The sequence below is a fragment of the Manis javanica genome, chromosome 1 (genome assembly GCF_040802235.1).
Source record: "Manis javanica isolate MJ-LG chromosome 1, MJ_LKY, whole genome shotgun sequence".
In the NCBI taxonomy this organism is placed as follows: Eukaryota; Metazoa; Chordata; class Mammalia; order Pholidota; family Manidae; genus Manis; species Manis javanica.
This window is the reverse complement of record NC_133156.1, coordinates 34,500,023-34,515,913: the sequence shown is the minus strand read 5'-3', so window position 1 is coordinate 34,515,913 and position 15,891 is coordinate 34,500,023.

Below are 15,891 nucleotides of genomic sequence, written 5' to 3'. Positions count from 1 at the left end.
GGGGGAAAAATTAATTTCTTCCTACACTGCATTTAAAGATTGGAGAGAAAGACTGATTTTAGAAGCTATTTACTGGATACTGTACAAACATTAGTGTCATAAAGCATGCAAATTACAATTCTTCTATAGACACATGAAATTGCATTAGCCATTCAGTGTTTATTCTGAGATTAAACTAATAATGATTCTAGCGCAAAGAATGGTAATTAATTGGTAATGTTGATCCTGTCAGAACAACTTTCCTTCATATGTCCAGGAGCCCTGCTAGAAGGAAAGTATCTCAAAGTGACAGGGGCATTTAGGATGCCTAGAGACCAGGGTCACTATCAGTAAATAACCAGACATGGGACATTTCACTGTTGAGACGCTGTTCCTCTTCCTGTAATACTCTTCCTTTTATTTACCTCATTTACTCAGACCCACCTTCATATCTCAGCTCAACCATCATTTTCACAGTGGAGCCACTACATTCATTATCAAAGAGGAGTCTTAAAAGTAGGTAAATCTGGTAGCTATTATAAAAATCACCCCCTCTTCCATCTGTAATTCCTAAAAAAGTTTAACTATTAAGGATTGTCTTACAATCTTTAGCAAATGCTCTTAAGATGGAGTATTAAAAATATCAGTGTATATTCAGTGACCTGTCCTTTACAAAGTCTCCTTTGATTTCTATGAGTTCATTTATTATTATAATCAATGCTTTATGAGGTAGAAAAGATAGGATATCTAATCAAGTTACAAAAAGGGAAACTGGGTCTTAGTGTTGTCAAATCATTTATTTACAATCACTCCCCAAGAAAGTACCAAGCTGAAATTTGACCCCAGAGCTTCTATTTCTAGTGATTTCTCCTTCTGCATAAAATGATGTAAACATTTATCTTTGATGTCCTTACTTTTAAGAATTAATTAGATTCATTCTTTGCAGATCTTTTGATAAGGAAAAGGGGGATTTTGAGGGCCTAGGAGATGTGGGGAAGGTGATAGTAAAGAGAGAGGAGCACCAAAGATTAGAGGAATACAGAAAAGTAACCTCATGGGAAGGCTGGATGTTAGTCAGAGGTGCCAGATAATGTACTAGCATCTCATAATCTGCTGCAGATTCCTTCAAATATACCAACGGCCCGTTGTTTGATGTGGAACTCATTTACTTCTCTCTAGAAATACACCATTCTCTCTATCCCTGCTGCTGACCTTTTAAACTTTTGAGATAATCACAGATTCATAAGCATTTTTAAGAAATAATACATGAAGATTCTATGTACTACTCAGTTTATTCCAATTATAACATCTGTCAAAACTATAGTCCGACATCACAAGCTAGATATTGACATTGATACTGTGGAGATACAGAATATTTCCACCACTTTGTGGATCAGGTCACCCTTTTATAGTTCACTTCCCACTTGATTCCCATCTTCAGTCCATTCTTAACCCCTGGAAAACATTAATTTGTTCATTTCTGTAATTTTGTTAATAAAAATGGAATCACATAGTATTTAATTTATTGGGACTTTTTATTTTCACTCATTTAACCTCTGACAATTCATCTGGGTTGCCACATGGTCATGCAGACCAATAGTCTTTTCACTATTTTCGCTGAGTAGCATTCCTGAGGGATGGATGTACTGTGGTTTGCTGAACCATTCGCCTATTAAAGGGTATCTGGGTTGTTTCCAGTTTGGGGCAATTACAAAGCTGCTGAGATCATTCATTTACAGGTTTTCGTGTGAACAAATTTGTTTTTCTGGGACAAAGCCTAGGGTTGTAATTGATAGGTAATATCTGAGTGACAAGTTTCATTTTTTTAAGAAACTGCCAAACTGCTTCCCTGAGTGTCTGTACCATTTTACATTCCCACAAGTAATGTGATTAAGTGACCGATTTTTTTCCAGATCCTCACAAGCATTTGGTGGTTTCACTAACTTTAATATATATATTAGCCATTCTACTAGATGTGTAGTAACATTTCATTGTGGTTTGAAGTTGTATTTTCCTAAAGGCTAATGATAGTGAACATTTTCTCGTGTGTTTATCATCTGTTTATACTATTCTATGCAGTATCTGTTCATATATTCTGCCCATTTTCTAATTTGATTATTTGATTTTTTAGTGTTATATGTTGAGAGTTCTTTATGTTTTGTAGATAGCAGTCATTTGTCCGATATGTTTTTTGTAAATATTTTCTCCCACTCTGTGGAGAGAGGTTGTCTTTTCATCTCTTAATACACACTTTCACACAGCAAATATTTTTAATATTAATGAGGCACAGTTTCTCAGTTTTTCCTTTTGTGGGTGATGCTTTTCATGTCAAGACAAAGAACTCTTTGCCTAGATCTAGATCCTAAATATTTTATCTTTTTTTACTAAAATATTTATAGCTTTACATTTTATATTTAAGTCTGTGACTCATTTTGAGTTTATTTTTCTTAAGGCATGAGATTTAGGTTGATATTCTTGGTTTTAGTTTTGTTTGTTGGTTTCTTTTTTAGATTATTGGTTTATGAATGTCCAATAGCTGTTCAATTATTTCAGCACCATTTGTTAAAAAGGCTCTCTTAACCTCCATCAAAGTGATTTTGTATCTTTATCATAAATAAGTTGGATATATTTGAATAAACCTATTTCTGTGTTTCCTATTTTGTTCCATTCATCTATGTCTATACCTCTGCCAGTGCTACACAGTCTTGATAACTGAGGATATGTATTAAATCTTGAAATCAACTAGACTGATTCCTCCCATATTCTTCTCTTCAGTTTCCTTTGCTTTTCCATACATATCTTAGAAAAATTTACCTATATCTATAAAGGATTTGCTTACATGTATAAAATTTTACAAAGTCTTGCTAGGATTTTGATGAGAATTGTATTAAACCTATATAATCAATTTGTGGAGAACTGACATCTTTACTATAATGAGTCTTCTAATCCATGAACATACTATGTTTGTTTATTTAGGTATATCTGGATTTCTTTCATAAGCAGTTTTTAGTCTTTAGAATGCAAGTCTCATGTTTTGTCAGACATAACCCTAAGTATTTAATTTTGAGCTACTATAAGTCATTTTATTTTTAATTTTGATTTCCACATGCTCATTGGTAGTATATAGAAATGCAGCTGATTTTATATGTTTACCTTGTATGCTTTAACATTGCTGACCCACTTATGTGTTCCAGTGTTCTCTTTTTGTTTGATGGATTCTTTGGAATTTTCACTTTAGGAAATCATGTCATCTGCAAATACATACAGTTTTATTTCTTTTCTGATCTGTATGCCCTTTATTTCCTTTCCTTGCTTATTATACCAGGTAGAATTTCCAGCACTACATTGATTTAGAGTGAGGAGAGCAAATATCCTTGCTTGTTCCTGACCATAGCAGAAAAACATTCAGTCTTTTATCAGTAAGTGCTATGTTAGCTGTAAGGTTTTTATAGATGTTCTTGATCAAGTTGAAGAAATTCCCTTATATTCCTACGTTTCTAAGAGGTTTTTTTTCTTTAATCATGAAAAGGCATTGAATTTTGTTTAATGTTTCTTTTCTGTATTGATTGATATCCTCATGTATTTTTCATTTTTAACTTGTATGGTGGATTACACTGACAGATTTTCAAATATCGAACCAGCCTTGCATCCCTGGAATAAGTTCTACTTGATCATGGTATAATTATTTGTACATACTGTTGCATTCTTTTGCTAATATCTTATTTAGGATTTTTGTGTCCATATTCATGAAAGATATTGATTTATGGTTTTCTTTCTCTGTGCTGTCTTTGTCTGCCTTGGTATCAGGGTGATACTAGCTTCATAAAGGAATTAGGAACTATTTCCTTCTCTTCTGTTTTTGGAAAAAGATTGTGTAGAACTGGTGTTACTTATTTTTAATAATTTGCTAGAATTCTTTAGTGAAACCATCTGCTTCTAGAGATTACATCATTGGGACTTTTTAAATTATGAAATCAGTTTCCTAAAGAGTTATAGAGTGATCCAAACTAATTATTTCATATTGAGTTTATTATAGTAGCTTCAAGGAATTGGTCTCTTTCACGTAAGTTTTAAAATTTATGTGTGTAGAGTGGATCACAATATTCCCTTATTATTCTTTTTATGTCTATGGGTCCTGTAATAGAAGCCCATTATTAGTGATATTTGTAATTTATGTCTTCTATTCTTTGTGCTTGTCAGTCTCAGTAAAGGTTTGACTATTTTGATTTTGTTCAAAGAACCAGCTGTTTACCTCATTGATTTTCTTTATTTTTCTGTTTTTACATTTATTATTTCCTCCCTTCTGCTTTTTAATTTTTTTTTTTGCTTTATTTTGCTCTTCTTTTCCTAGATTATTGAGGCAGAAGCTTCAATTATTATTTGGGATTTTTCCTCTTTTGTAATATATGCATTGAGCTCTGGAAGTTTTCCTCACTTAAGTTGTGTCACATCAATTTTGCTTTAGTTGTGTCACATCAATTTTGATATGGAGTGTGTGTGTATGTGATATTTATGTATGTAGTTTGTTTATCTATGACAATTTTTTGGAGTAGTTTTAGGTTTACAGCGAAATATAGGGGAAGATCCAGAGACTTCCCATATACTTCCAGTTCCCACATGTGTATTGCCTCTGTCACCATCCACATCCCCACCAGAGTGGTCCATTTGTTACAACTTATGAACCTACATGGACACACCACCCACAGTCCATTGTTTACATTAGAGTTCACTTGTAGTTTTGGATACTGTGTTTTGACAATGAATAATGACATGTATCTACAATTCTAATATCATATAAAATAGTTTCACTTCCCCAAAATTCTGTGTTTTGCCTATTCATCTCTCTCTCTCCCCCTTCAACCCTGGTGACCACTTATTTCCAGAATGTAATATAGCTGGAATTATATGGTATGTAGCCTTTTCAGATTGGCTTATTTCACTCAGGATTATGCTTTTAAGGTTCTTTCATGTTTTTTCAAGGTTTCATAGCTAATTTCTTTTTAGTGCTGAATAATATTCCATTGTTTGGGTGTACCACTGTTCAATTCATTCACTCACTTATTGAAGGACATCTTGGTTACTTTCAAGTTCTGTTAATTAGGAACATAAAGCTGGTATAAATACCAAGGAATGTGCTGCTGGATGTTAGGGTAAGAATATCTTCAGTTTTGTGAGAAACTGCCAAACTGCCTTTGTAAGTGGCTATACCATTCTGCATTTCACCAGCAATGAGTAAGAATTCCTATTGCTCCACAGCCTCATGAAAATTTGATGTTATTCAATATTTTGGATTTTGAACATTCTAATAGGTGTACAGTTTTAACTCGTTTTAATTTGTATTTTCCTGATGGCACGTGATGTGGTGCACCTCTTCACATGCTTATCTGCCAAAACAAATTTCTTTTCTCTTGCAACTTTCTCTTTGAATCATGGTTGTTTAGAAGTATATTGTATAACGTCCACAAGTTTGGAGATGTCACTGTTACCTTTTTGTTACTGATTTATAGTTTGATTCCATTGTAGTTGGAAAACTGAATTTAAATTCTTTCTGGAACTCTGCTTACTTGAATGTTAGATCTTTAGTTACAGACATATAAGTTACTGAGGCTCTGTTTATTTTTTGTCTCTTTTCTTTCTGTTATTCAGATTGGGTGAATTCTATTCTTTCTTCCAGTTCACTGAGTCTTCCTTCTTTCCCCTAAATTTTCTTTTGAGCCCATTCATTTACTTTTTTCTTTCAGTCACTCTATGTGAAGTTCTATAGTGTACACTTGGTTCTTCTTTTTATCTTTGTTGAGACTCTGTTTTTTCATTTTTTTTAAGTGTTCTTAGTTATTTGGTGAGATGTTATGATGGTTGCTATAAAACCTTTGTTAGGTAAGTCTAGCCTATCATCTTAGTATTGGAATCTATGAATAAGTCTCTTTCATTCAATTTGAGGTCTTTCTAGTTCTTGGTGTGGTGAATGATTTTTAATTGAAACCTATATATTTGGGGTACTACATCATGCATCTCTGGATATTATACCTTCTCTTTTATTTATACCTTCTGTTTCCTAATACCAGTTTGGCAGGGGAAGTGTGTGTGGGGGGGGGTTCTAGCTCATTATTGTCAGGTAGGAGTGGAAATCCAGGTTTCCCACTGGGACTCCATTTATCCCTGAGGGTGGGAGCTCCTCATTACTGCTGGGCATTATTGAGACTTCATTTCTCCACTAGACCTCCACTGAGATCTCCCTGTCTGAGAGACTTCCTGACTGCCCCTTAGTGGCCCCCAATGACAGCCAGGTAGAAGTGTGGCCTTGTTCCCACTGGGGGGTATGAAAATCCTGACTCGCCATGAGTCCTTCTGTCATAGCTCCTGAATGGGAGGGGTTATGTGCCTTCTTACTGCTGTTTGGATGGCAGTCCAGGCTCCCCAGGTGATCTGCACTGACACTGCCAGAAAGTGGTGGATCGTTATTGCCCATCAAGGATCAAAGTTCCAGCTACCAACTTGTATTTCTCAGACACATCCTTGCCAGGGTGGGATGAAGTCAGGGCCCCTCAGCCTGGTGAGCATGGAAGGGTATACTCCCCACTTATTTTTGTTGGTGTAAATGCAGATTAGACCACAGTTTTGTCTGTGGTATTTGTCTGCAGTAGAGCAATTATAAAGGCTAATAGTTCTCAGTTTTGCCAGGTTGCCCGTTCTTTTCCTTTGGTGGGCTTTTGTTATGCCCACTGGCATTTCCTCACTTCTGGGTTCTCCAACAACCAGTCTGGGACATCTGAGACAAAAAGAAAACCAAGGGAACACGTCATTTGGGGCACGTTTCCCTATCCAGTCCACCATCTTCTCCTCACCTTTTGAATCGTCTTATGTTTGTTTCATACACAATGTCCAGGGCTTTTTATTTGTACTTAGTAAGAGAAATAGGGAAAAGTCCATCTATTCTGTACTCCCAGAAGCAGAAGTTGGCTGTTCTATTATTAATGACAGAAGTAGGACTTAGAAGCATGCCTGATGTCAAAATGGCTTACATATATATATGTGTGTATATATATATGTATATATATATATATATATATATACACACACACACACACACACACACACACATACATTTTAATATGTGTATAAAACCCAAGGATTCACAGAAATGAGCAAATGATTAGAGAAGAAAAAAACGATTGAGTTTTCAGTGACTGGCAAGCAATCTAGTGTAGCTGTGATATAATGGTTGTGTGGTAAGGCCAAATGAAAGTGGCTTGAAGCAGCTTGGATTTCTTCTGTGTTAATGGAAGCAACTGAGTCTATTGCTCAGACCAGAGCAAGGCTCAAGGTCACTGTCAAGCTAGCCCATCTCTAATATTCTCACCTGAGCTGATGAGCTAGAGACAAGTAGAGATTTCCTAGAGGTGGAGGTGGGGACAGAAACATAACACTTACTGGATTACACAGGTCACTGAAACACTTAGCATGGCAAATGGAATACAGTTACACATGGTCAAAATGCAGGTTCTCCTAGACTTGTTTGTGAACCAAATAAAAACTGATTTACACAAAAGCAGGAACGCCATCCTGCTCATTATCATGTATACCTGTGATCATTACAGTTTATTTCATAATGATAAATTATGCAATTAGACTTCCATCACTATAGATATAAACACTACAGAAAAACTGATTACGGTTTTGTATTCCCTAGGTGCATTTGCAGAATCAATTATGTTGCACTTTGAATATAACAAACTGCTGGAGAAATTGCACACGATTTTTTCCCCAACTTTTTGCATTGTAACTCAGCAAGTAATTATCATTCCAGGAAGACTTACTGTTACTGAGAGAAACCATATGGGAAAGCTGCAGAGCAGAATGAAAAGTCCTTTTTTCAGGTTCACTTTTACCCTCCTATCCTTTATTCTGGGTCTTCTCAGTTACCTCCTGCTGGCTTTGAGCAAATGTGTGGATCATTTTGTTTAGGAGACTGGACTCTGGGTAAAGTCAAAGAACTTAGAACTGAGGTATTTCTTCTAAATCTTAAACACAGTTTCCTATCTATTTTATTTTTGCAATGAACCATTTTTACATGACATCTCATTTGAACCTCAATTCAGAAAAGAGAGATAGACAAGCAAGTGCTGTAGCTGAAGTAGGAGAGGTATATGCCTGGATCTCTCCCTGCCTCTGACACCTTCTGTCAAGATTGCTCCATAGATATGATTTCATTCTTTTGATTTTACAAATGGGAAAGTCCACTCATTCATTTCTTCCTCAAATATTTATTGAGTGTAGACACTGTTAAGTACTGTGCTAAGGACTGAGGATACAGTAAACAAAATAGAGAGTAAGAGACCCACAGAGACTGCTGACCCTCAGTCTGCAACCCTCTCCAGTGCCCCCACTCCTGTTAGTACCTGGACACGTGCTGAGAAGCTTTTACTCTTCAGCATCTGCCCTCTCTGCTCAAGTGGGCAGTGACCTCATGTTCTCTGCCTTCTTAATAAATCCCCACAATAAAATATATGCGTGATATTCTTCCTAACCATACTTAATTGTTCCATAATGTTACTGATATTAGGAAGGGGCTTCTAGGAGAACACAAGTAGAGTCCTGTTTATAAAAACCATGGCTGTGTCCTTTATCCAGTTGGAGTGGAGTGTCTTTAGTTTCTGAGCCCAAGAGCTGATGAAGAGTTTTGTGCTACCTCCAGCTTTTTCTTATTCTGGATGTTTTTCCTTTGAAGAAAGACACACTTCTCTAATCCAAAAACTATATTTGTTGTCTCATTTATCTAATTTGGAGAAGCAATAGAATTAGGATTGTCTGATTTAGAAAAAAATACCAAATACCTACTTAATTTTTTTCTGGTTGTGATATAATTGACCTGTATACCTAAAAGTAATATAATGTCATAACAATGATTTGATAGTTGAAAACATTGCAAAATGATCACTACAGTAAGTCTAGTTAACATCTGTCACCATACATAGTTACGCTTTTTTTTTCTTGTGATGAGAACTTCTAAGATCTACTCTCTTGGTAACTTTCAAATATGCAACATAGTATTATTAACTATAGTTACCATGATGTACATTACATCCCCAGGACTTTGTATTTAATAACTAATTAAAATTTAAACTTGAATTACAGATAAACAACAAGTAGTTTTCAATATAAGCATATCTTAAATATAGTATGGCATACATTTATACTAAAAATTAAAATATTATTTTTAGTATAAATGTGGCCCCAGATATTTCATGGAGCATAATTAAACTAAAATGTTACTTGTTTTTTATCTGAAATTTACACTTAATTGTCATATTTTTATTACTACATATCTATACACACAGGATTCAAATATATGTATCTATCTATAGATAGATATAAATATGTATTATATCTGTGTGTGTGTGTATGTGTGTGTTCTACTCCATAGAACCATCCTACTTATGAACAGGGAGAGGAAAAATAGATGCATTTCCACAGAATTTCAGGATTGTCAAGGGGGAAAAAAAGCTATGGAAATGCAAGCTGTTATTATGCAGTAAGTTTTTCTGGCCCATTGGAAAAAAAGATGTGCTTAATTTAAGAGTTATTTGCATTGCTTATAGGACAGCACCGATGTATTTTCAGCCTGTCAAGCTCCTTTTCAAGGGCTATAGGTTCTGTACCGCTTAAATGATTGCCAGCCACGTTCCCATATTGAGGGATCCAAGACATATGTTTCTGATTCATTTACACTGAACCAATCAAATCATTCCTTCTTTTTTCTTTCTAAACTCATAGATGCCTGAAGGTTCAGGAAACATTTTATTTTGATGTTCTGGAGTTAGTTGTTATTAACTGAGATACTAATAATAATTCCTCCATCTCCTTCTTTTGTATAATTTAATTACTGATCAAGCAGGAGGTGGAATTATAAAGCAGCAGCCCTCTGGGTAGGACTATTTCCATCTGGGAAGTTGAATGGATGTTAACAGCATCAGTCTTTAGGAAAATCAGAATTTCGAAGAGCACCAGTAATCAAGTTCATCTGAAACTTCTATGAGTGAGATATCCAACAAGTTCAGCCCCTTAATAATTACCCCTGACTCATAGCAGAGATGGCTAAAGCTGTTAGTATTTAGTTTTGTACAGGGAGAATAAAGAGCCAATTCATTCTAGGTATCAGAGTGCTAAGGAGTACACCATCTGTCCCTTTGTCTGACTGTTGATTTTAAATAACCACAAAAAAACCACAAAAAGAAATAGAATTTCATTTGTACCATTGTGATGAACTCACACCCTTGTCGAAAAGCCCGAGAATGGAGAGTAACAAATGTTGCCCAAACATATTGTAATAGCTTGACAATAACGTGTAAAACAGGCATCAGAATTGTTTAGTTTTTTAAAAAGTATCATGGTAACAATGACTAAATAGAAACTTTTCTATGTAATTCATGTAGATGAAAATTCCCAGAATGTGCTGTAATTTAATTTTAAAAAAATCTAACCTTAGGGGCAGACTATCTCATCTACCCACTTCATTGCAACAGTTCCTACACCTTATAACTTTTATTCACACATGGTAGACAAAGGTTAGAATCTGTACCTGAGTTTAACATTGCTGTCCATTCATGAGTAAATAAATGATTGTTGTGTGGTTGGATTTAAGGCTCAAAGAATGCATGAGGTTATAGGGTTAGGACCATACTTTGTTAATGGACATGGTGGTAGAAATCTTGGGGGTGAGGAGGGATAAAGATAAATTCAGGTAGGTTGTGGTTTTTAATAGCCAAACTTTCCTTTCTTAAGCCCTCAAAAGCTGTTATTTGTCACCTTCCTTGAATAAATTAATCTATCTTGTATTTTAATTATTTATGAACATTTCTTATTTATCTACTAGACAGTGAACTGAATTATGGCAAGATCTTGCCACAGTGTCTGATTTATCTTTGTTCTTTTTAATCCTCTGTACAGTGTCTTGATCATACTGGGTTCTCAGAAAGTTTTATCCTTAATTCAGGTTTAAGGATTCCTATGGGCATGGGTAGAAAGTTGGGTTGGTTATTTTGTGGGGTCAGTTTACAGTCAGGTCCATTGGGACAACCTGCAGGTAGAATTAATAAATCTATTAAGATTTTCAGTATGAAGGACTGAAGGCTACAGAGGTTATCAGACACACCATTCCAGCCTTTACCCAACTTTACATCATCCAACAGAAAGAACAGGGGGTTTAGAATCAGAAGACCTGAGTATTTGTCTCATCTCCACTATGCACCATAAGTACGGTCTGTGAGGAGTTAGGGAAATTTCTGAGGTCCTGGAATTTACCTTCTTTGCAGGTTATTGCACTCACCCTGTTTCCCTATAGAGCTTTTGCAAAGATACAGCTGAGAGGGTCTTGTATTTCTCAGAATCTACCCTGTAGAGAAATTTTAAGAATGTGCAAAGATACAATGACATTCAAGTTCACTGCCCCCCTATTTGTAGCAAAAATAGAGAGGCAACCTACAATTCAAGAATGGCTACATAAATGCTAGCTCATCCACAAAATTAAAGTACTATGCAACTATTAATGATGTGAATCTATGTATTAACAAGAAGAATCTCCATGATGCATTTATTAATGGAAAAAGAAACTTGAAAATCTGGTATAGCTTCTGGTCCCACTTTTAATAAAAGAAAATAGAGATAAAAGGGCTGTGAGTAGATGAAACATTAGATTGAAAGCTGTAGGACACCTTCCAAGTATAATTGGCTTTGAAGAAGAGGAGTAATAAAATGGGTAATAAGAATAGTTAATATTGATGGAGCTCTTAATATGTTCCTGGCACTATTCTAAATTTTACATTCATAAGCTAATTTCTATTACAACTCTGTTATAAAGATATTACTATGTTTCCACTGTATAGATGTGAAAACTGAAGTACAGGGAAGTGAAATAACATCTAAGGTTATAACAGAAAATTATCTAAGAGATGGAAACAGAAGCTGAATGCATGTAGTCTAACTATATATTCTACCCTTGGCCACTATATCATATAGTGCTAACTGAGCATGTATTTCAGGAATACTTTCTTTCAGCTTTGTATGCTTCAGTGTGGTTTGAGTATCTTCATCAAATACGTATTACTTTTTAACTGTAATACAATGCATTTGCAAAATTAGATTATATACATGAAAGCATTTTGTTTTACAGCCTGTCACTTGCTGTACTTATATAAATTCAGAGCACTAAGAGATGCTCATTATATTAAAAATACATAAAGTTATTTCACACATCAACATCTCTTTATGCAAGTCAAAAATAAGGGAAGTCAAAAATAAGACAGTTACATCCCCAGCTTTTACTTGCATTTTGCTCCATAATGTGACTCGTGATTGCTTTGCAGATGGGGTCTGATTATCAAATTGTGCATCCTCCTAAACCCACTCATGTCAATTGCAAATCAGACAATAACTGGCAAGTGGTGTCAGCACCCCATCGTCAGAGCTACTCTCGGCATTTGGCCAAGAATAAGAATGACAAGCATATACGTTGGCAGTTTTGCAATCAACATGGAAATTAGTCAGCTTATAGATGCTGAGCAGTCATTGAGAGGGCCCCAGCTGCAAACAAAATGCCAAACCAAGGATGATAAACAGAGCAGAGGCATTCAGAAGCTTTTCTTTTCAGCTGCTTGCAGCCTGAGAACCTTGACAGTAGGGTGGGGTTGGAAGGAGTTATTGAGTTATTTCAAAGCTGAAGGGAATCTTCATGGCCTATGGTCTGCTGTGATGAACCTAAGGCTCAGGAAGGGACTAATAGGAGGTCACACAGGCAAGGTAGAAGAGGGAAGGGGTGTAGCCCTTGGCTTTCATTGTGCCATTGAATTCATAGAAGCATTCATTTATTTGAGAGTGGAGGTATGTATTTAGGCATTTATTTACTAAACAAATATCTATTGAATGTCAATAGTCCATTCTCCTCACTACAGGCACAGTCATCATTTAAAAATGGAAACTAGGTCATATTTCTCTTCTTCCTAAAATACTCCATTAGCCTCACATTGCTCTTGGAGTAAAATGCCAAGCTTTACCAAGATCTATGCGGCCAAGGAGGAGTTGGCCCTAGCTTGCCTCTGTCAACTCAGCTTGTATTGTTAGGCTGAAAAAAAGATATGAGTGGGATGGAGAGAGAATAAGGCAAATAAAGCCCACTAAAAGGGACTCTAAGAGTTAACCAGATAGAACTAGAGAGCCAGAAAAGACTCACAGAGTTAATGAATTAATCAGTTGAAACTCCAACGGCCAGGAGTAACTTGGAATATTACAGATATTTCCCAGATAAAGGAAAGTATCTGAGCACAGCCCATGTCTTCACTGTGTCAAATAGAACATGCCATTGTAAGATGTACTTTAGCTGCTTCGAGGCCCAGCTTACTTTTTAACTTAACCTATTTGCTGTTTTTGGCTCCTCCAGCCCCTAATGAAGTAATTTGCAAACTGGGCAGGAGACAAACATCATGATTAATTTAGCAAACAAGCCCAGATATAAACAGCATAGTAAAAACAGGAAAGATTCCACCTTACAGCTAAGATTGCATTTTAAAACCCAGGAAAGTTAAGATTCTTAACATATTCTTTAGCAAACATACAATAACTCAGCGCACGTTGGGGGCAGGGCAGGTGGTCTTGACTGATGTATTCTCAGAGAGAACCCACTATCCTGGAAGGAACCAGATCAGTAAATTTCTTGTGTTAATTTTACAGAATTACCTGAAAGACTGACAATAGAAGAGAAGAGATGTAATGTCTCTCACTAAAGAAAAACATCTTGACACCACTTGACAAGTCCACACTCCTAGCCCTTTGTCACATTCGTGAAAAATCCTTAAGAGGGGGAACCCCTAATCTTTCAGCGCGCCTCTTCTCTGAGGACGCCCGCACCTTTTCCTCAACCTTTCCGGGCGCTTCCTCCCTGAGGACATCAGCACTTGCTCTCTAAGTGTGCAACATTCAATAAAACGTTCACTTTTCTTCATTACTGTCTCTACCCTTCAATTCTTTGTTGTGGCAGGGACAAGAACTGAGGAAAATAAACCAGGCCCCCTAACAGTATCACCTCATCCCCCACCATCTTCATCACCACAGTTGGAGAGGACGACTAATTTCCTCTCTCCTTTTTCAGGCTCTTGGCTAAGACATCCCGTGTAACAAAAGATTAGCCAGAGAAAAACAAACACATTTAATAATAGCTATACTCCTCTATACAGGGGAGAGACCTAAGAAAACCAAGCAACTCTCCAAAATGGCCCAAGCTATCACCTTAAATACTATCTTCCGCGAAAGGCAAAAGAATATGCTGCCGAGTGTTGGGAGCCAGTTTTCAGGGAACGCACAGTTGTAAGGGTGTGGTGGATATGCAGAGTTAAGTCTCTGCCCTCTCCACTGATTAAGTTTCTAGAGTTTAGCCATACTCTTCCTTCTGGCACATAAAGGGAGACACCCTTACAAATGGAGATTTCTCTTTCAGATGCACATGTCACCAAAGGGCTGCTTCTACTTCGTTTATGGAACTTCTCCTATGTCTCCTATCCTTAAAAATAATCAGCCTAAAGAGACATATTTTGGGGTGACAAATTCTGCTCCTTTTTACCACCCTCCAGCCACACTGTCCTCCAGTTCTGTCCTGAGATCACAGTAAGCCCTGCCTGGACCCAGGGGTTTGTATTTGCTGTCCCCTCTGCCAAGAATGCTCTTGCTGGCTCTCACATGGCCGCTTCCTTCTCATGGTTCAGCCTTAGTACAAAAGTTACCTTCTCAGGGGCACAAAATCTCAATCAAAGTATAAATTAGTCACAGGAAAGAAAGTACAGCATGGAGAATATAGCAAATGGTTTTATAAAATCTTTCTAGATTGACAGATAGTAACTGCACTAGTTGGGGTGAGCATTTAATAATGCATACACCTGTTGAATCACTATGTTGTGTACTTGATACCAATATAATATATCAATGATATTTCCATTTAAAAATGTTACCTTCTCAGGGAGGACTGCCTTTAGCATGCTATTGTTGGATTCTCCCAGAGGAGGACGCCGCCCCAAATCACTCACGAAAGACGTCTCTTGATGCAGCAAGCAAGAGGAATTTATTCAGGAACCAGCTAGCAGGGGTCCAAGTTACCCGTCGCAGTGGGTCTCAACAAGGACCCCGAATAGTCTAAGCCAGAGGTTTTTATAGCATAGCATTTTCAAAAAGACAGTATTTTCTTACACAGTGTTTTAGCAAGATAAACTTGGTATGCATGACTATCCAACCAAGGTTAGCAGTCTGAAGGCCGCAGCTGCCCACCACCTGGTGTTCATGATTAACTGATTTGAGGTTAGCTAACTGAAGGTCACTACATTTAACACTGGCTGACTGTTTTTTTTTTCAAGATTCTAATAATTTTCCTTCTCCTAGGCTAGAGGGTGGTGTTTAACCCTTTAAGATGGCTGTACTTATGCACTTATGCTAACTTTTGATTTTTCAGATCCTACATTTCCCCACTTCTCTTCAGGGGCATTCCAATCATGGAATGTTTGTGTCTCCTTGTGGGGTGAGTGAATGATATTGTTGTCTCAACATTAGCACATGAACGGCACTCACTCTTTCTCTAACAAAAGTTATCAGCCGATTTAGTATGCAGGGTCCTAAAGTGAGGAGCAACACAAGGATGAGTAAGGGCCCAGCCAGAGTGGATATCAGGGTTGTAAACCACAGGGACCTAGTGAACCAAGATTCAAATAGCCCTTGGCTGGCTTCTCGTTCTTTCTTTCTCTGGTCTAGCCTTTCCCTAAGCTTTGACCCCGCTGCGACGGGTAACTTGGACCCCTGCTAGCTGGTTCCTGAATAAATTCCTCTTGCTTGTTGCATCAAGAGACGTCTTTCGTGAGTGATTTGGGGCGGCGTCCTCCT